The sequence below is a fragment of the Octodon degus genome, unplaced genomic scaffold (assembly GCF_000260255.1).
Source record: "Octodon degus isolate 3935 unplaced genomic scaffold, OctDeg1.0 scaffold00053, whole genome shotgun sequence".
Classification (NCBI taxonomy): Eukaryota; Metazoa; Chordata; class Mammalia; order Rodentia; family Octodontidae; genus Octodon; species Octodon degus.
The window spans coordinates 6,334,210-6,355,536 of NW_004524629.1; the positions used below are offsets into that span (position 1 = coordinate 6,334,210).

Consider the following 21,327-nt stretch of genomic DNA (forward strand, 5'->3'; position numbering starts at 1 on the left):
AAGGAACTTACAATGTGGTCCTACTGCTACCTAATATTGTGTTGCAGTAAGATCATTTTATTAAGTTATACAATAAATTATATAAACTAGAAAGTGTATTCATTCCAAATACCTTTGAAAATTTTTTTTCAAACAATCTGGATCTTAAACTGGTACCACTCTGAACATTATCTTTGATTATTTTGTAAGATGAAGTATACGCAATCAGTATTAATGTTAAAATCAGGTAAACTATATGCACAGGCAAGTCACAAAGACATACAAATGACCACTGAAAGTGGAAAATGTTCTTTAATAATCACCTTTTGGGCCAGGGAGATGGCTCAGTGGAATAAGCGCTTCCCTGGCAAGCACAAGTGCCTGAGTTCAATCCCCAGTTCCGCGCAAAAAAATAAAAATAAAAAATAAAAAATAAAAAAAATCACCTCTTTACAGGGAAAAAAAATACTATTTATCCCCTAATCAACAAAAGAATACTACAGTTAAGCATACACATAAATACATACTAAAACTAACTTCCAAGGAAACTTACTAGTTACTTTTACCATTTTACAAACATTCAATATGTTAGCACATTCCAGACAAAAATTTATATACCACTCTTGGCTGGAATAGTTACTAATGCTTTCCTTCATTTTCTTAAGACTTTTACAAGTTTATCCCCCCTTTCAAATCTGCTCCTAGACAAAGAAAAGTATTCTCATACACTGCTGAAAGTGTAAATTGCTACATTTAGAGGTCAAGTTGGCAACAAATATCAGCTTAAAAAAGTATCTTTTGATCCAAAAAATTCACTCCTAGGAAAATTAACCAAAAAATAAGTAAAATAAAGGATGTATGTCCAGTAGTTTTTACTAAGCATTCACCACAGCATTTAGGAGACTTAGACGAGATGCCTTAGGACTTGAAACACAAGGTTTTCTCTTAAGAACAGGTTTAAGAATGACAGCGGCAGAATTCAGGTTGCACTAGCTCAAAGAAGGCATATAAACCTTGCCAGTTATTTTTACCATCCACAGCAGATAAGATGATTGAAACAGAACACTTTCATGAAAAAACTGGAGTGGCAGTTGGGGGTGGTAGCAGTTGCCTATAATGCCAGCAAGAGAGAGGCTGAGCCTGGAGGACCTGAAAGTTCCAGGCTAGGTTGGGCTAGCTACACAGAAATCATAACACAAGCAAATATATGGCAATCTTATTAACATGAAAACCTGGAATGATGGCCTCATAGTCCTTTACAATAGAAGTATATAAAGATTTATAAATTAACTGTTGGTCCAAAGTTGAAACATTCAAAATATGTCTACCATCTGGAAACTAGATACTAAGGGAAGAGTTGTTTTCAAACAACTCCTTTTAAAAAAAAAGTCCATACAATAGTCATTTTGGTGATGGAAAAAATTCTTGCACTGGTTATTACTGGAGTTCTGTTGGTTATTGTAGGCTGTATTTAAAAAGAAAAAAAAAGATGAAAAAACATTTGAGTAATCGAGAAATACATCTCTTCAGAAGTATCAAAGTTCAAAGCCAGAGTTAATCCCTGATAGAGAAAATTAGGATTTTCACAGTATGAAACACCGAAGTGAAATTTAATATAGGTATTAGTTTGGTGTGGTAAAAGCAAAGACTTTGAAAAAATCCTTTATTAGATTTAGGAAGAAAAAACAATTTTGAGATAGGGTTTTGCTATATATGCAGTTCAGGCTTGAATTCCTGTCCTAATGTGCTTTAGGCTCCAGAGTGCTGGGATTATAGGTATGTGCCACCACACCCAGTAGGAAACTTTAGTTGATAATTAACGTGGTGCAACATAAAATTAATTTGGCCACAAAGCTCAGTAACAGGAACATACAATTTAAACCACCCATTCTCCATAGCCCATGTGTACTAATATGGAACAGTAGTCAGGATGTTCAAAATGATCAAGGAACATGTATCTTGATGCAACAAATACTCAGACTCCTCAGAGAACCTTTAAAATCTTTTCCAACAAAGAAATTCTAAGTACTTTGTGGTAAGAGCTTTTCAAGAGTTGTTTACAAATCTGAGAAAAGAAATCACACCATTAATGGTAACACAGCTACAAATTATGTAGGTTACAGATACTTTCTAAATTATACAATGAATCCTTTTTACTTACTGAGGCAAACAACTGTTTTGTCCTTTAGCTGTACCTGTCTACTGCATACTAAGATTTTATCATTTACTTCCCATTTCTCCTTTGTAGCAGGGCATTAAATTGATATTTTTTAGGAAATTGAGCCTGTAATCCCAGCACTTGGGAGGCTAGGGCAGAAGGACTGCCATGTGTTCCAGGCCAGCCTGGGCTACATAGTGAGTCCAAGACCAGGCTGAACTGCATAGCAAGACCCTATCTCAAAAAAAAAAGGAAAAAAGAGAGGAGAAAAAAAGAGAAAAGAAAACAGAAAATTGTAGCATATGTAGGTTTTTATATGAATTGATCTCTACATAGGAAAGGGGACATTACAAAGTTTTTGTTAAAGAATCAGTATCTCAAACAAGCACAAACTACTGGTTTCACAAAGCAAAGAAGATGAACTGAAGGCTTATAAGTTGTCAATGCTATATTTTAGCCTGACTGGCTTTTTGTTGTTGACAAAAACAATAATTTAACCTTAAAAAAAGTTTTACTGACATATAAGATACATTCAGCAAAGACCACAAATCTCATTTATAACTTATTTTACATATATTATACATGTGTACATATACATGTACTATGTAACAATCAACACACAGGAAAGATATACAGTACTTTCAGCATTGCCCCGTGCCCCATCCTACTTTAAATACTACCAGTGGCAAGTATTATTCTGAATTCTTCAGCAGTTTTGTTTCTGACTGCAGGATCTTATATTTCTATTATATTTTCTAGTAACATTTGATCAAAATGGCTCCTGTAAGTATTTTAAATAGACTATACTGTTGTATATTTATAATATTGCTTCCTACTTTTCTGCCTATATTTTGGTCACTCTGTTCACAAGCATTCATGTTAAAGCCATTTTTTACTAGAACTAATTTGTACCTCTTTACTAAAATTGAAGGATAAAAGGTTTCAGTTTTACTTTCTATTACACTGATGACTAATTGCATTGCCACCACAGTCGGGGCTGCAAATACCTTGCTTGAATATCTTCTCTAAAAAAGACTAAGGGGTAAAAATAATCAGCTTATCATTCACAAATTCAAGAAATGTCCCATTCTCCATAGCACAGGTGTACTAATATGCAACAGTAATTAGGATATTACTAAATTTTGGATCTGGGCATTCAAAATAATCTCTTGGGGGACTTCTTTACAAATCCATAGCAATTTCAACACGAGAAACTCTTGAGCCTCCTTTTTATTACTTTTTTTATAACTGAATGTGATATATATTGAGTATGTGGCATTGAGAATACAAAAAAAAAATGAGTCAGAGAACATCTATACTGAAGGAATACAGCCTACCAGAAAAACAAAGACTTCCTAAATATGTTGGTAACACATGAAACAGTCAAACTTCCTGGATCAAGATTCAGGAACAGTCAGGGAGATGGCTCAGTAGAATAAGTGCTTGCCTAGCAAGGGCAAGGGACTGAGTTCAATCCCTGGTTCCACCAAAAACAAAAGATTCAGGAGCAGCAAATATTTTCAATATATGCAATCTAGCACTACAATAAATATGGAGTACTTAAAGCTAAATAAATCTGAATAAGAAAACAAGTAACAGACCTAAGATCATATTAAACTTTTGTCGGAATGTCTTATATGACTTCACATATGAGTACACGAAATACTATTTGGACCCTCATTTAGGCAGCAATAGATTATTTCGAAGTAACTGACTTCATTCTCAAAAAAAGTTGATGAGTAGTATTAATACTTTCACTAATTTAAAGCAGTTACAATTCTTTAATCATTTTGTGATTTTAGAAAACTCGAGCATCTCAGGTTTGTTGGTTTTTTTTTTTTTTTGCGGAACCGGGGATTGAACTCAGGCCGTTACACTTGCTAGACCAGCACTTATTCTACTGAGCCATCTCCCCGGCCCCGAGAGCATCTCAGCTTTTAATACAAGCTTCCACTTCATTTTCCAAAGATTATAAAGCAAACTCCCAAAAGGTTCTTTAAAGTACTACTTTACATAGTGTTGTGTGACTATTTTAATTTAGTATGTAACTCAAAAGACATTTTTTTTAAATATTTATTTATTTTTATTTATTACATTTATTTATTGTGTGTGTGTGTGGCCAGCTCAGCCCACCAGGGGGCGGGTCTGGCTGGCATGTGGTGCTGGGGATCGAACCGCGGTCCCTCTGCTTTGCCAAGCTTGTTTCAAGTAGGTGCTTTAGACCACTGAGCCATCTCTCCAGCCCCTCAAAAGACATTTTTATCTAAATGGAAACAGTTAGACCAAAATAATCCCTCATTTTATCCAAGACAGGGGCTGAAAGATCGAACCTTAACTGCCAACAGACTGAAAAAAAGCATAGTAACATGAGCCCCTCACAGAAGGCAGGGGCAATTCACACCACTGAAGCAAGAGCTCCACCTACTGTTGCAAACACTTCCTTAAACATGCTGGCACCCCAAATCGAGCTCATTCCCCCTCCTCCACTCGCTCCGACCCAACCCAAATCCAGTTGAGTCACTATCTCTTAATACTCATCTCCATGCTCTTTACTTCCAATTCCTTCTCCCTCCGGATGGTTCTGCGTGGCTCTCAAATGGAAATAAAACCGAAAGGTGTCCAACACCGCAGTTCCCGTGTTGAGCCTCGGACAACAGGACAGCCAACCCGCTGCACCTGAACTAGTGGGCCGGAGTGGCCCGGCCGAGCGCAGCCGGCGAGGAGGCCCAGGCGCCTCACAATAGCTCGTCCCTGCTGTCCTGCTCAGCCCACACCCGTCCCTCGGGCCGCAGTCTCGGTCCGCTCCTCTCGCCCCCGTCGGCCTCTCAGCCCGCCAACACCCTCGCCTCGCCTCCGCCCCCTCCGGGACTGGAGTTGAACAGAGAACCCCAGATCTCTCGCCCTCAGCCTCTCCCCTCCGTCGCAGCACTCTCTCCCCACGCGCGCCCGGCCTGGCTGCCCTTCCTCACCCTTTCATCTTCCCCGCCTGCTGAGGCCGTAGTTACCACCACTCTCAACGCCGTTGTCCTCGTCGCTCGGAGCTCTCCGCGCTCTTGGCTCGGGCCCCTCAACCCAAGCCGGCCTCCTCGCCTAGGACAGGGAGTTGAGGGGGTGACGAAGGCCGCCGAAGTCGGGCAGGGCTCGGAATCTGCAGAGGGCGGGGACGTCTCCCGCCGGCGCGCAGGCAACGCCGCTCCTCCACACGTGCACACGGGGCACTCCGCGCCCGCCGCCAGCCAGCCCCGCTGCCGCGCGGTGACCTTTCACCCCGCCCCCTCTGCGCGCGGTGCGTCCGCCGCCTTCTGCGCAGCCGCACTGCTTGCCTCCGCGCACCCTTCCCCCCTCCACTCCCTGGTCTCCATCTTTCTCCCGGGCGGGCCTCCGAGCGCGAAGCCCCGCCTTCCATCCTTTGCGACACAGCGTTTGGGGCTTGCTTGGTAGGCCCTGGCGGTAAAATCCGGATTTTCCCGCCCCTCTTCCTTATCAGTAAGGTCGTTCTTTCTCGACCCCGTTCTTCGCAGCCTGGGGACTCCAGCGTGACCTTCAAACGCTCTTGTCTCCTAAAAGGGTTTTCCCGAACCCTTCTAAATGTAAATAAGTCTGGAAAAATCAAGTACATTCGGTAATTTTTAAAAACGTAATTAACAATCGTCTGGGTAGGTTGGCTACTCTCTGGCACGCCTCAAGTTTTTACAATCACGTGACTGGCCCAGACCTCACAGCCCTGGATTTTGCCGGCGGGGCCCAGAAGGACGGAACTCGAATGCCATTTCCGGTCCCTAGATCACGGGTTGAACGTCACTTCCCTAACGATGCGCTTTAACCCTTACCATCCTCGCTTTCTGCATTGCAGTTTACAACATAGTCTTTGTAAAAAATGTCAGTTCACTTTTTCCTTTAATTGCAAAAAGTTAACATTCAAGCGATCCGCTAAGATTCAAGTCCGCGAGATGCCGCGCGCCAGGATGGAGGCGGCAGGGCGGAGCTCGAGGTCACGTGTCTAGCCAGAACCGCCCCCCTGCAGCTGAAGACGTCCCCTCCCACAGTGACAGAGCCTCGAGTCGGTGGTCCGGACAGTTTCTGCTCTTTCGGTCCCAGCAGGTGAGCGGTGTCTCGTGATTGAGTGGGGTGGTGGAAGGGTGGAGGCGGTAAGGGAGGGAGAGTATGAATGGCGGCCTGAGCTGCTTGGGGCATCCTCTCCGCTGTCACCCTACACTGGCAAAGAACTCATTTCTTCGGATCTCCTGACCCCGGACCCCTCACTGTGGTCGCCCCTCTACCTAGGAATTGAAAGGACCACCTTTCTCAAGGTTGAGAGTGAGTGCGCCATTATGGTTCCCTACTGAAGTCTTTGGAGCTCCAGGTGGTGGGAGTGCTTCAGCCATTCCTTGGGGTCTGCTGCAGCCATTCCTTGGGGTCTGCTGCAGCCGCTAGGTCTCGTTCCCCCAAGCTCGTTCTTTGGCCAAGGCCCTCACCCGGGTGAGCAGGAAGGTGGGAAAAATCCCGGCAGACGGAGGCGTCTCCAATGAGACAGGCTAGGGAGGGAATGACACTGACAAGAGCCCTCACTGCAGTTACTGAAAAGCTTCTTTTCAAATATGCTTTCTCAGTAATTCCAAGGGTTTATCTGACAGTCTTTTCAGAGAAGTTCTGTGGTTTTCATATGCTTCAAGGGGGACTAGAAAGCGGAGCTTTTACCGTTTTCTTCTCGGGGAGAAAAGGTAGTCGAAGAAATTAAAGTGTACTGTCAGTCTCGATTGAATGGGGGAGCTTTGAAAGATGTTGCTTGTGTCGTGATCTGCAGGAGGCCAGCCTAGGTTATGGAAAAGTGACCAGGTTTTCCTGAAAGGGAAGAGGCTGTTTGGAAACTGATTAGATTGGACATTTAATTCAAGTAAGTCTGCTTGATCATGATTTAAAAGGCAAGAAGATTAAGTCCGGATTTTGCTGACTTCATATTTTCTGTCTTTCGTCTCCTCTTTGCCATTCTTCCCTAAAATCCGTCTACATTGCTAGCCAATTATTTCTTGACCAGCTTTCTGGTAAAAATTTGTGTTAAATAGCACTTATCTTGTTCCTTAGCTTTCTCCATTTATAAAACTCTAGGTGACCTGTTCTGATTTTGTAGAACAGTGTTTTGTGAAAATGTAGAAGTTGTTTTGCCTAGGTTTTATGCTCAACCTAGTGTACACTCATTTTATATGTAATGGCGTAGCCAATGTTTTGATTCCAAACATTGTGCTTTAGAAAAGAATGTGTTTTCGTCCGAGGTTAAATTTAATATGCCACCAAGCGTGGTGGCGCATGCCTATAATACCAGCACTGGGGAGGTTGAGGCAGGAGGATCACTGTGAGTTGGAGGCTAACCTGAACCACATAGGGAAACCCTGTCACAGACCAAAAAAGAAAGAAAGAAAATTTAATATACTAACTTAAAGAATTTTTTCTTTTAAATAGAAATTTTATTTTTTAAATTTAAATTACAGGGACTGGGGAGATGGCTCAGTAGAATAAGCGCTTTCCTGGCAAGTGCAAGGGACTGAGTTCAATCCCCGGTTCAGCCAAAAAAAAAAAATTAAATTACACATATTCTTAATATGAAAAACCATATCCTCAGTTAAATCTTATAATTTTGTAGCCACTATAATTAAGGAATCTACTAAAAAGTCAGCTGAAAAAATGAAGATACAATCAGTATCTTTGAATAGTAAATGAGACTGGCATTTTTCTGTATCTTCCAAATTCTGTATGATAAAAAGGTCTCGTTTTGTTAAACTCTAGGATATTAGCAATATAACAAATAAGCCAGAAAAATTTGATATTCCTAAGCAGAAAACATAACCCTGGTCTTGGTTTGCCCAAGTAATAGCATCACTGTTATCTTTTGTGGATTTAAAATTGTAGCTTTTTTTTTAAGGACCAGTCCTAGTATATTTCTCTTTTAAAGTTTGGGAGATATTTTAAATATATACTATAAGTAGGCCTTTCAGCGTTTTTTGTTTATGACCCAGACTACTGATAGGTTTATGCAGCCAGGCCTTATTTCAAATATAAATATAGTACTATAGTTTTATCCATGACTTTTCTCAACAGTTAGGTTCTCTTGATCTCTAAAGGAAAGAAAAAAATAAGTAGCAAGCAGCATTGCTTCCTTGCTGAAGTGACCTCCCATTCAGTAAGGACAATCACTAGTGCTCTGGGAGTCCAAACTGGTTCTATCCAGGTTTACCAAAGTGGAGAAAACCAGCTAAAAGTATTGAGTACTAGAGAGGAAGATGTCAGTTTGAAAGAGGTTGAATGAGTCTGCAGTTTTACTTCACAGTTTTTCGAGTTTTAGGGAACTAAAGAAAGCAATTACTTAGACCACTGATGAAGTTTGGAAGATTAGCAGCAGGATTGGTAACTGAATTGATAGACGTTAAAAAAAAAGAGCTTCAATATGCACAGTTCATGTACAACATACGCAAGTGATTTGAAGTTTGGAAGACAGTTCTGAGGCTATCAATTTATGAGTGTTAATGTAGAAATCTTAACATAGGGGCCAAGGAGATAGCTCAGTGGAATAAGCGCTTCCCTGGCAAGCACAAGGGCCTGAGTTCAATCCCTAGTTCTGCAAAAAAAACAAAACAAAAAACTTAACATTTATTTGAGGAATTGTGCTATAGTGTATCATTCAACAACACAAGGGGCTTTTTGGCGTTTTTGGTTAGGACCCTGACATTTGTTTTCTTACTCTGAGGTCTGGTTTTCACTGCCTTTATAGAGTATTATTATCAGTACCTCCAAAAATGCTTCTTTCCCTAAAGTTAGAGCCACCTCCTCCTGAGGACTATTTATTATATAATGTTTTCTGTTTTTTTTACTTCTTGCAAACTATTTGTTAGGCTTTTCCTCAGTAAACTGTAAAGCTTCTAAGCTTCCAAGGAACTTCTGTATAAGAATGCTGAAGTGGGGCTGGGGAGGTGGCTCAGTAGAATAAGTGCTTCCCTGGCAAGCTCAAGGGCCTGAGTTCAATCCCCGGTTCCACCAAAAAAAAAAAAAAAAAAAAAAATGCTGAAGTACCTGGTATCAAATGAGTACTGAACAATCAAATAAGATTAAATAACCTTAGCTGTCATAGAGCATAGCTCCTTCAAAGGTTGTTCACAAAGTATTAGCTTTTTTTTAAAAAAGTAATAGTTTCCAAATCATGATTAGTTAATAGATGTAAACCTCATATACAGTGAACACGCATACTAATGGGTATAGTAATCATCCAGATATGCAAGGGAAGGGAAGAGAACTGAGGTGTACTAAATGAAAAGTGGCTACGTAAGCCACAAGAGGCAGGCTGCTAGACTACACATCAAAGGATTTTACTTTTTATTTTTTTGGTCATACTAGGGATTGAACCCCAGCCTTGGACATGCTAGACACTCTACTACTGAACTACATACCCAACCCTTTAAAAAAAAAATCTTTTAAAATCAGGCTTTCACTAAGTTCTCTAACTGGACTGGAATTTTCGATCCTCCTGCCTCAACCTCCCAACTAGTATCTAGGATTATAGATGTGGCACTACATCCCACAGTCAAGATCTTCATTTGGCTCTTCTGCCTTATTACATACTCTTAGGGGGTTCAAGACTTAGAAACCTTTCTCTCTAGGATATTGTAAGTTTCAATAATGAAAAACTAGATAACTTATTTGAAAGTGTTTTAAAAATGAAATGGAAAGTGAATATAGTGCAAAAAGATCCAAACTTTACATGAATAGATTTCCAATCATAAAAATCTGGGTTTAGATGTAGCCCTCCCTTGTATTAGCTCTGTGACCCTGGACATTTTATTTAAATAAAATTAACTTTCCTTTTGTTTTAATTTGTCTCAAAGGTGCTATTAAATTATATCATGGATGTACATAGTGTAGTATATATACTTTTGCAAAAAAAATTTTTTTTGGTACTGGAAATCATACTCAGTACTTCACACATTTTCCAGGCAGGTGCTGTGCTGCTAAGCTATATATCCCAGACCTACTTTGTAAAATTTTTATTATGAACTTCACTGACATCTGCTTTGATGATATGTAATGAACTTCTAAAGGGGACTTAAGATAGCCTGCAAAACTGTCTAATGCCTCTTTTTGAGCAGCATATTTTAGGTATGGAGAAATCAGGCTATTATGGGGTTGGTGGGAATGGAGCAGGAAGATAAATACTTCCAGCAATTAATTCTTTCTTTCTTTCTTTCTTTCTTTCTTTCTTTCTGTCTGTCTGTCTGTCTGTCTTTCTTTCCTTCTTTCTTTCAAGATAGAGTCTGTGCTGCCCAGGCTTCCTTTCAACTCCTGGGCCCAAATGATCCTCCTGCTTCAGCCTCAGAGTAGCTAGGACTAGAGCCACTGAGCCTACTTGTTGTAAAGATTTCATGTAGATTTATGCACAGGCACTGATAAGTAACACAAAGTCCCTTATCTTGATAATGTAAAGATTTAGTATTCTCTAAAGCTTTTCCAAAGCTTGTGGTCATATATCTGGAGTCATTTTAGTTTTTGATTCTTTGTTTTTGGTACCGGAAATCGAACTCACAACCTCACACTTGCCAGGCAGGCACTGTGCAGCTGAGCTATATTCCCAGTCCCTATGGAGTCGTTTTAGGGAGGTTGTTCCTCTGCTTCTAAATTTCTATTCCTACAGTAGATAATAGAAATATATTAAAAATTTACAGACCTTAGAAGAAGGACTTTTGAGTTAGTACAAAGTTTAAAATTTTGCTTTACAAAAAACTTGTTTATATAACAACGATTGTTAATTTCTTATTTTAAAATTCTGTATCATTTCTGCTGGGTTTTTTTAAATACTTCTTAAAAAGGAAAACTTGATTGTTTTTTATATCCTACTTTTGTTCTCATATACAATAGACAAAGGAATGTAGGGAGGAGTGGAAGCATAGAGTGAAACTTCTTTCTTCCTAAATCAATGACTCACAAGGATTAGTGGTTTTGCAATAGAAAATATGGATAAGTTAAACAATAAGTATAGCTATGATTTTATGTTTCACTTTAATCTTTAAAAATACTGCTTATGGGCCCGCCAAATACCTCAGCAGATTAAAGCACCTGTAAGGCTCAGGGGCCAGGGGGTTCATCCCCAGGCCCCTGCCCCTGGGCTGTGCTGAGATGGTGAATGAGACTGGGTGTGGTGGAGCGCACCTGTAATTCCAGCTCTTGGGAGGCTGTAAACAGGAGAATCACTACAAGTCCGATCTAGTAGTGAGACACTGAAACCCTATAGGCCCTTCCCTAAAATACAGAAGTAAATAAATAGTAATAAAAATACTACTTATTTGCTGTAAGCAAAGATCTTAAGAGATTATTGAATATTTTCCTTATTGTCAGTTCGCTTGTAATAAGTGAAATATAATTATGAGGGAACTCAGTTTTAGTAAGTTTATATCAATTAGAATGTTTTGCAGTTAATTTCTGTAGAGAATTTTAAAGTTTTCCATTCTTTTTTTTCTGTATTATAAAATGAAAAGAATCTGGTTCAGGAGCCAGGGAGATGGCTCAGTAGAATAAGCACTTCCCTGGTAAGCACAAGGGCTTGGGTTCAATCCCTGGTTCCAAAAAAAAAAAAAAAAGAATCTGGTTCACATATTTTCATTTATGTATAAAATGTGTAGTAAATATGTGTATATTCAGAGATAGCTAAAATGGAAAGTATATCTTCATAAAAACAGATCTTTGTTTTTTACCTGAAATTATTAAAACAATGTTTAAAATTAATTGCTTCTGTGAATAAAATAATTGATTGATTTGAAATGCCCTGTTTCTTTGTAGTTGTTACATTTCTCAATGGTGATTAGCCATTTTTTAGAAATTGGTATGTCATAAATATTGTTAAATTTGAATTCTTATATTCTGTGTTTTTAAATTTCTCACTGCCTGTGCTTTTTTGCCTTTACATTTGGCATCATGAGTAACCTACTAAAATTTCACTTTTGCTAGGCAAGCATTCTACCACTGAGCCAAATCCCCAACTCCTCACTTTCGAATGTTAACGCTGACGTATTATTCTTTTGATGATAAACCTTTTATTAGGCCTACATTATTTGATTTTTCTGAAAAATAAGCACATTTCATTGAAAATAAAGTTGGTGCTGCATGATACTATGCAGAATAGTTCCTGGTGATTTTAGTTATAAAAACAGCCATTTTTAAAGTTTTGCTTTAGTTTATTTTAGCTTAATTAAAGAATTGAAAGATAAAATGGAGACTAAATTGGAAAATACTTGCAAAATTAGAAGACAAGGAAAGTATGTAGTTGTGATTATATATAGAGTGGAAGAAGTTGGAAGAAAATGCGTCAGTGTAAGTAAATTGCTCTAGATTAGTAAATAGCTCTAGATTAGGATGTTAAAGATTCAGAGTGTATTATACCATCTGTATACTTGAATTTAAGAATCTGAAATTTGCAAAAAAATATTAAATTTATATAAAAAAATTAAGACACTGAAATTATTTCATTTTATTTAGTTGATATTTTAAATGAATCATTTTAACTTAGCCATATGTAACTAAGTTACTAATTTTACATTTTTAGGATTATGTATGTAAGTACAGCAGAAATAAACCCCAGCATTTAAGGGAATTTACATGATGAAGTGGCATTTCAATGCAGTAGGGAAAACGAGTACATACATAATAAATGGTAAATACAACTGATTCCATTTATCCACCTAGAAGAAAACAAATTGAGCCATTACTTTGCAACATACGAAAAACCTATTTCACATTTATTAAAGGGTGGCAGAAATGTAAGCAATGAAACAGTATTACTGTCTTAAATTTTCTTTGTACATACAGTGGTCATAAAAGTAAATATAAACTCTGAGATTACATAGACAGTAATTCTTCAGTGGCAAAAATTAGGACATAGACTGAAAAAAGTGTTTGAAATAAACATATGGAATGAGAAGTTAATGTTGTGAAAACCCTTACAAATTTAAAAAAATCAGGGCCAGGGATATCCCTCAGTGGCATAGTACCTGCCTGGCAAGCATGAGGTCCTGAGTTTGGTCTCTGGTACCCAAAAGAAAAAAACAAAATTTATGCCATATAAAAACATAAAACATATAAGCAGAACTTTATAGAAGAAAATAGTTGGACATTTAACAAGCATGAAGAGTATAGCCTCATGTAGTAATCAGTTTTTTAACCATGAGTATTTCATATCTGGAAGAAATTAGGTGCTAAACATATTGCTAACATGGATGTGTGAAGAAAAATTATCTTATAAAATACTAACAGATGTGAATTGTTAAAGATTTTTAGTTAACAATCAACCTATATCTGTTAGTATTGAAAATACCTTCGTTCTTCCATCTCTCGGTCTCACTGCATGGAATCTTTCCCTTAGAAAAGCACCAATAGTCAGATGTGGTCACACACACATGTAATCTCAGCACTTGGGAGGCTGAGGCAAGATAATCTCCATGAGTTCAAGGCCAGCCTGAGCTACATAGTGAGTTCAAGGCCAGCCCGAACTATGGTGAAAGTCCAGTATCTGTCACCTGATTCATGATACAATCGCAATAAGAAAAGTCCACATTTGGGTTTTTGGTTTTGGTGAATAAAAAAACTGGACTACAAGATTAACTTTCCTCACAAAAACTTCATTAAGATTTCTTTTAGCAAAGAAAAATGTAGTTATAATTACACAATACTTGATTTTTGTCCTTTTAGGAGAGGCTAAAGTTAATACATTGTTCAAAACCAGAATAGAAATAGCAAATGCTTTAGAAGAGGGTTTGTCACATAAAGCAGTTGTATGTATTTCTCATCATTTCCCAGTATTTCTCATCGCAGCTGTTTTTCCCCATTTCACTACCAATTTTATGTTATTAATTATGTATGTGTTCTTCATTGTGCAATACAAAGTATCCTATGAAGTTACATAGGATATATATACTGTAGTAAAATGCAGTTTTAGGGTACGTAAGGAGACAACAAGCAGGGTAAGGCTGATACTGATACCAGCCATTGGAGTTTCCAATTCCCAATGGTGCAATTTTGGGTAATTCTATTAAGTTTAATGGGTGACACATAAAAATTGCATGCTGTACTCAGACATTTCTGCTTTTTCTTGCATCCCCATCCTGTTCTTTCCACCCATTATCCACTTTACAGTGTTAGCTTGGAGGTCTCCACATTGATACAATTACAGCGTTCTATTCCTTTTTTAGTGATAGTGAAGTATCCATTTGTGATAATGTAACATCATTGTCATGGAAGACTTACTGCTGTTTTTTTGCTTGTTTGTTTATTTTTGTTTTTGTTTTTTTGTGGTGCCAGGGATCAAACTCAGGACTTTGCACTTGCCAGGCAAGCATTTATTCCACTATCTTCCTGGCCCCTCACTGCTTATTCTGAAACTTTTCTTAATCCTTTGTTATATTTATTCATGGAAGTCTTTCTATAGCCTCATAAGACAGTGACTATTTTTAGGATAATACAGTAATTTTGAGGAATTTTAAGGGTGGTTAAATGTCCAGAAATGTAACACAGCTAGTATATGAGAAGACTCAGGATTTGAAATCAGGGACTGCAGAGGTTGCTGTCTTAATGCTATCAAGCTTGCAGCTTCCTAATGCTACCACATGTTATTACTAGCCTGTGTTAATGGACATGGTAGTCTTTTGCATGGAAAAAAAATATGCTGTATTTTGTTAGTAGAACATTTTGTACACATATAGTATATTCTTAAAAATGAAATAGCTAGATCAGAATACATTTTTACTTTTGGTAGTTATTGCCAAGTTGCTCCCCAATTTAGTGATGCACAGAAGTTCAGCTTTGTCCTTAGTAATTTGCTGATATCTGCTATTTAGAATGAAGACTAAACAGCTGAATGACTTTAACATGCAGAGCATTTTTAAAAAGTGAGTGATCATCTGTCACATATATCAATGTAAAGATGTCTGAACTTAGTATTTTATTTTATTTTATTTTGGTACCGGGGATTGAACTCAGGACTGTGCGCTTGCCAGGCAGGTACTTATTCTACTGAACTGTCTCTCCAGCCCAGAACTTAGTATTTTAAATAATATTTATTCTACATATGACTTGAGATGCTTCTTGTATGATTTATACAATAAAACTCTCAATTGAAGTTTAAATGTACTGGGTGGATCAAAAACTAGAGTGAATGCCTAAGTAATTTTGGGATGGAGAGTTTTTACAGTAAAAGATACTGTGATTAATACACATCTAAGTACTGCCCTCTGCTTTAAAACACACTTATCTCATTGTTCTCAAGCAGTTCTGGAAGCCATTTTCTTTTTGTATTTTTATGAGGTGTGATTAAAAAATGAGATGAATGCTTCTGCTGAGCACAGCCAGCAGAAAAGAGAACTCTTAAAAGCATTACGGGGCTGGGGAGATAGTTTGGTGGCCCAAGCGCCTGCCTGTCAAGTGCAAGGACCCGAGTTCAAACCCCAGTACTCAGGGCGCCCAGTGCCGGCCACTGTAACCAGATGTGGAGGTGCATGCCTGTAATCCCAGTGCTGGGAAGGCTGAAAACAGGAGGATCACTATGAGTCCAAGCTGCATAGCAAGACCCCATACCAAATAAATAATTAAAAAAAGAAAAGAATTACAGTGTGTCTTCATCTATATTATTCAAGGAATCTAGCACTGTATGACTTTTGATCATCCCCAAAGTTAAAATGACCATGAAAGGTAAGTTTTTTAATCCATTCAGGATATTCAATCATGACAGCACAATAAAGACACAAAAGACTTCCAAAACTGCGTCAGAAAGTGACAGAAATGATAGGACAGTGTCTTTAAAGAGGGAGACTTTTTTAATGTATTTGGTACAGGATCTCACTGCACATTTGGGCTCGAAGTAATCCACCTGTTTTCGGCCTCCCCAGTGCTGGGATTACAGGCATGTGCCACCATACCCTGTCTCAGAGGCCAACTCAGCATGTGGTGCCAGGGGATCACACCCTGGTCCCTGCGCTTGCCTAAGCCCGCACTTAGTCCTGCACCAACTCACCGGCTGAGGGAGACTATTTTGAGGGAGATTAATGGCAATGTATATTATTGAAGTAGTAAAATACTACATTTGTTTACAGTTGTTAACAATTGTAAAGGTTATTGACTTTATGTACCAAAACAATTGTGTAAGATATTTCAAATAAATAAGGAATCACTTTGCCGATTAACAGGAACATCAGCGTGATTGATAGCTAAATATAGGAATAACCATATCCTTTCTTGTGAAACATGATTTTGTACTCATGCATGAGTCAGTGTTAGGTAATACAAAATTAGACAGTTCAGATATCTCACAAAATCCACAAATTTTTTTTTTTTTTTTTTTTATTAGAACAGGGTCTACAGGGTCTCTCATTACATAGATCAGACTCTTAGTGATTCTCCTGTGTTCAGCCTCCCAAGCACTGGGATTACAGGCATGCACCACTGCACATAGTCTCATTGCAGTCTCAGCACACCCAAAGGGCGGGGCCAGCACTGCAGGCCGGGATCAAACCCGGCTGCAGCATTCCCGGCCCTAACATTATTTTAAATGTAACACTTTTCTTTTTGATATCTTACTTCATTTGTTTCAATTTGACCCAAGGCAGACACTTAAAACTACAGAATCTGCTGAAGTCTTAGGCTAGTATACCTGTAGAATTTGAATGTATATAATACTGCTATTGTTCATGAGGTGTGTGTACATGTTTTATTTTATTTTATTTTATTTTATTTTTTTAATTTTTGTTTGTTTGTTTATTTATTTATTTTGTGTGCGTGTGTGGCCAGCTCAGCCCACCAGGGGGCGGGGCTGGCTGGCATGTGGTGCTGGGGGATTGAACCGTGGTCCCTGTGCTTTGCTTAGCTTACCTTGTTCTAAGTAGGTGCTTTAGACCACCGAGCCATCTCACCAGCCCTGTGTACATGTTTTAAATGATCTCATCCTCTTAAATACACTGTACTTAGGGAGAATTGGGGAAGTATCTATCAATAGAAATAGACTTCCAGTAACAATTCTTTATTGTAATCAAATTCTTAAATTAGGGTGGTATAAAACATAGGAAATAACTTAACCTCTCCACTTTCCAAATGAACCATTAAATCATATCAACTTTGATATCTAAAATACTAGTGCTTGGCCTGAGCGTTGGAACACAAACTTCTATGCCTCATGCTACAAGTATGTTCAAGATATGTAAAGATTTTTCTAAACATTTACTGAAGATACTGATAGGCCATTAAGCTTCTTTCTGAAAATAAAGAAGAGTAAGTATGTTAGATATGCTTCTGACTTCTTTGTTCTTATCCTATTAAGGGACTGTGGAAATTTATAGGATTCACGGAACTTGACAGTACAAGAAGGTGCCCACACGCCTTATCAGGAGCCACCTATGCTTGTAACGGACAAACTAGTTTGGTTAACTTTTCATCTGTTCCCTTACCATGTTCATTTTCCCAAAGTTAAAAGTTTTATCAGGATATCATAGGCCATGTAGTTCTTTTTTATGTAGTGGATGAATAAAAACAAAAATACACATGTTCTGTGTGAACAGTATGCCCTCAGAAGACTCACACTGACAATATGTTGTTACTTTTTTAAAAAAAAAATTACAATTACTGAGATGTAAGGGAGAGGTCTTGCATGTATTTTAAGAGTATAACTGGGGGCTGGTGAGATAGCGCAGCATACTAAAGTGCCTGCCCATGGTTCATGCAGGGGCCATGGTTCGATCCCCAGTACCACATGTGCCAGCCTGGCCCCCAGAGCAGGCGGAATAAGCCAGAGTCTGGGTGTAGTGGCGCACGCCTGTACTCCCAGCACTGGGGAGGGTAGAAACAGGAGGATCACTATGAGTTCGAGCTGCATAGTGAGACACTGTAGCAACCAAATACATTAAAAAAAAAAAAAAAGTATAACTGTAAAGGTTTGATGTATGTACACCCATGAAGCCATCACTACAATCAGTATGTCGAATATAACCATTATCCCTAAAGAAAGTTTCTTCTGTGTAGTTCCTTCTACACTTCTCCACATCCCATTTTTTTTTTTTTTTTTAATGTATTTGGTATGGGATCTACTAAGCAGCTCGAATTCATAGGGATCCTCCTGTTTTCAGCCTCCCAAGCACTGGTATTACAGATATGTACCACCATGCCCAGTCTGGTGGCCAGCTCAGCACACCCGAGGGCCAAGCCGACGTGGCATGTGGTTCCAGGGATTAAACCCCGGTCCCTGTGCTTGCCTAAGCTATATTTAGTCCCCTGAGCTATCTCACCAGCCCTCCCCATGTCCCATTTTTATTTTATTTTTTATTTTTTTATTATTTTTTAATGTGTTTGGTTGTTGGAGGGTCTCACTACATAGCTCGGACTCATGGTGATCCTCCTGCTTTCAGCCGCCTCAAAACTAGGATTACATGCGTATACCACTCTGCCCGCACTCTGGCTGGCTCAGCGCACCCAGGGTGCACAGAATTGAACACACCACACTTGCCTAAACTTGCCTAAGTAGGTGCTTTAGTACACTGAATTATCTCTCTGGCCCCAAAATGTGGGGGTTTCTTTGTTTTGTTTTGTTTCATTTTGGGTATTTTGTTACTGGAAATTGAGCTCAGAACCTTGAGCTTGTCAGGCAAGCACAGTGCCACTGAGCTGTATCCCTGACCACATCCCATCTTTATACAACCACCACAGATCTGTTTTCTGTTACCATAGGTACCTTTTTAGTTTTTTGTGGAAGTATTTTTGTTTTTCTGGTTTGCTTTACTCTGCTTAATTATTCTAAAATGTTCTTCCTGTTGTTAACATTTATCAGTGATTCATTTTATTGCTATTGTTGCATTATATGGATGTACAATAATAAGTGTATCCATTCACCTATCCATGAATATTTGGTCTGTATTTCCTATCTTTAGCCATTATGAATAAAGCAGCAGGGTATATCCATATGAAAGTCTTTGAACATAAGCTTTGATTTCTCATGGATAAATGAATGGCAAGTTTAACTTTTAAAGAAGCTGTTAAAACTGTTCAAAAGTAGATTCACCACTTTACAGTCTTGCCCACTGTACGTGATGGTTCTAGTTGTTTTAAATACTTACCAATACTTCCTTTGATAAATCTTAGAATTTTAGTCATTCTTATATACCTCTTTGATGAAGTATTTGTTCAATTCTTGCCCATTTTAATTTGGATTTTTTTGTTGTTGAATTTTAAGAGTTCTTTGTATTTTTAAGACATAGATACTATATTAGCTATTAATGGTTTAAATATTTCTCCCTAGTCTGTAACTTATTTTTTTATTCTATCAATTTCTTTTGAGAATAAAAATTTTCATGAAGTCCAATTTTTGAATTTTTAATGGATTTTTTAGTGTTGTATCTAATAAATTTACCTAATTCAAAGAGGTTTAAAAAAAAAAGAGGTTTATAATTGTAGCTTTAACTTTTTTTTTTTTTTTTTTTTTTTTTTTTGGTATTTTAGAGGAAGGTCTACAGGGTGTTCAGAGTCTCACTACTAGATCATAGTGATCTGCCTATTTACAGCCTCCCAAGAGCTGGGGTTGCAGGTGTGCTCCACCATGCCCAGTCTCAGTTGCCATCTCAGCACAACCTGCAAGGCAGACCCGGGGATTGAACCCTTGGCCCCTGTGCCTGCTTGCTGGTGCTTTAATCTGCTTTACTATTTGGCCGGCCCTAGGTTTGACATTTAGACCTATCCACTTGTAATTAATTTTGTATAGTGTGAGTTATGGGTTAAAGTTTTGTTTTGTTTATGTTTCTCCTGTTGAAAAGACACTATACTTTCTTTACTGAATTTCCATTATACTTTGGCAAAAGTCAGTTATCCATATATGTGTCAGCATATAACCTTTTTGGGCTAATTATATAATTTTAAAGATTCGGCAAAATAAAGTCAGATTTTATCTGTTCATTGTAGAATTATTTGGTGGCTAGTATAACATTAAACAAAATGCAGATTTCTTGTCCTCTGAATTGAAAATCTTTGTGGACTTTGAATTTTGGGTATATATTTTATTTCAGGTTGTGAAGTATTTTTCAACCCAAAATAGGCAGCATTCATTCCTGTTTTATCTTTACTTTATGCTTTAAGTCACATTTTCATTAAGAGATTTTATGAATTTGTTAGTTGGAGGTAAACCTATCTATGGAGACAGTTCCTTATGTTAATGCATCTTTGCAGTTCATAACCTTTCATTCTCTTATATTCCACCCATATGTGATAAATGACTTTCAAATAAATGCATTTGAGAGTAGAATCGTCATTTTATAATAAAAATATAACATTTTCATGGCAACATTGTTGATATTTTTTATGCTGTTTGTGGACATTAATCACAAACACCTGTATTGCTAATATTTAGCTGTATTTTTGTCTTGTTTTGTTTTTATGATGCTGAGGTTCACTGAAACTTTTTATACTTCAGTTTATCAAGTTTTATGTGAGAAATAATAATATTATTTCAGCTAGCTTCATTGTGAATTTATAACATTCTAGTAATCAGAAAAATCCCACTATTCTATTTATGATAGTAACAAGATTATATTGTATCTGTTCTCATTATCTACTCTCCCTTCTTTTTGTGACAGGGTTTCTAAAAATTGTTTACTGGTACATTTTAGACATACATAATGATCACATTCATCATAGGAAATGTGGACCTGTACATGATGTATCTTGATTATTTTCCTTCCCCACTCCTCTATCTTCCCTTCAATCCCCCTCTGATGGATTTTGCTCTACCATCACGCTGACCTTGAACTCATGATCCACCTGCCTTAACCTCTCAAAGGCACCTGTCCCTTCAATCAGCGCTTTTCATTAATATTCTCATTAGTTCCAAATATACTCATTTTTCTCTTAGATATAGCCATTTATTTTGCAGTTCCATTGATACTTCTCCCTTTTTTGGCTAAGTAGTCAGGTATATTTATGCTATAAAACTAGACATTCATAAAATACAGCCTTTCCTCCTCCTTCCTTTCCTACCTTTCATTTTGTGGTACTGGGGATCACACTATGGGCCCTGGACATGCTAAGCAAAAGCTCTACCTGTAAGCTACATCACTAGCTTCAGTTATGTTCTTCAGAAATTGTAGTTTTGGCTGGGCATGTTATTCCTTTTTTTTTTTTTTTTTTTTTTTTTT

At 38.0% G+C, this 21,327-nt stretch overlaps 1 protein-coding gene across 2 annotated transcripts in view; it reads left to right on the top strand.

Moving 5' to 3' along the window:
• The first annotated feature begins 6,145 nt into the window (after positions 1-6,145).
• Positions 6,146-21,327, top strand: part of Atp6v1a (ATPase H+ transporting V1 subunit A) — a 58,074-nt gene continuing 42,892 nt past the window's right edge. Inside the window, exon 1 of one of the 2 annotated variants that reach the window (XM_004633306.2) lies at positions 6,146-6,238. The gene's annotated coding sequence lies outside the window, so the exon portion shown is untranslated. Of the gene's footprint in view, positions 6,239-6,396; positions 6,455-21,327 lie in introns of those variants that run through there. The other variant, XM_023717572.1, reaches the window with a different exon arrangement.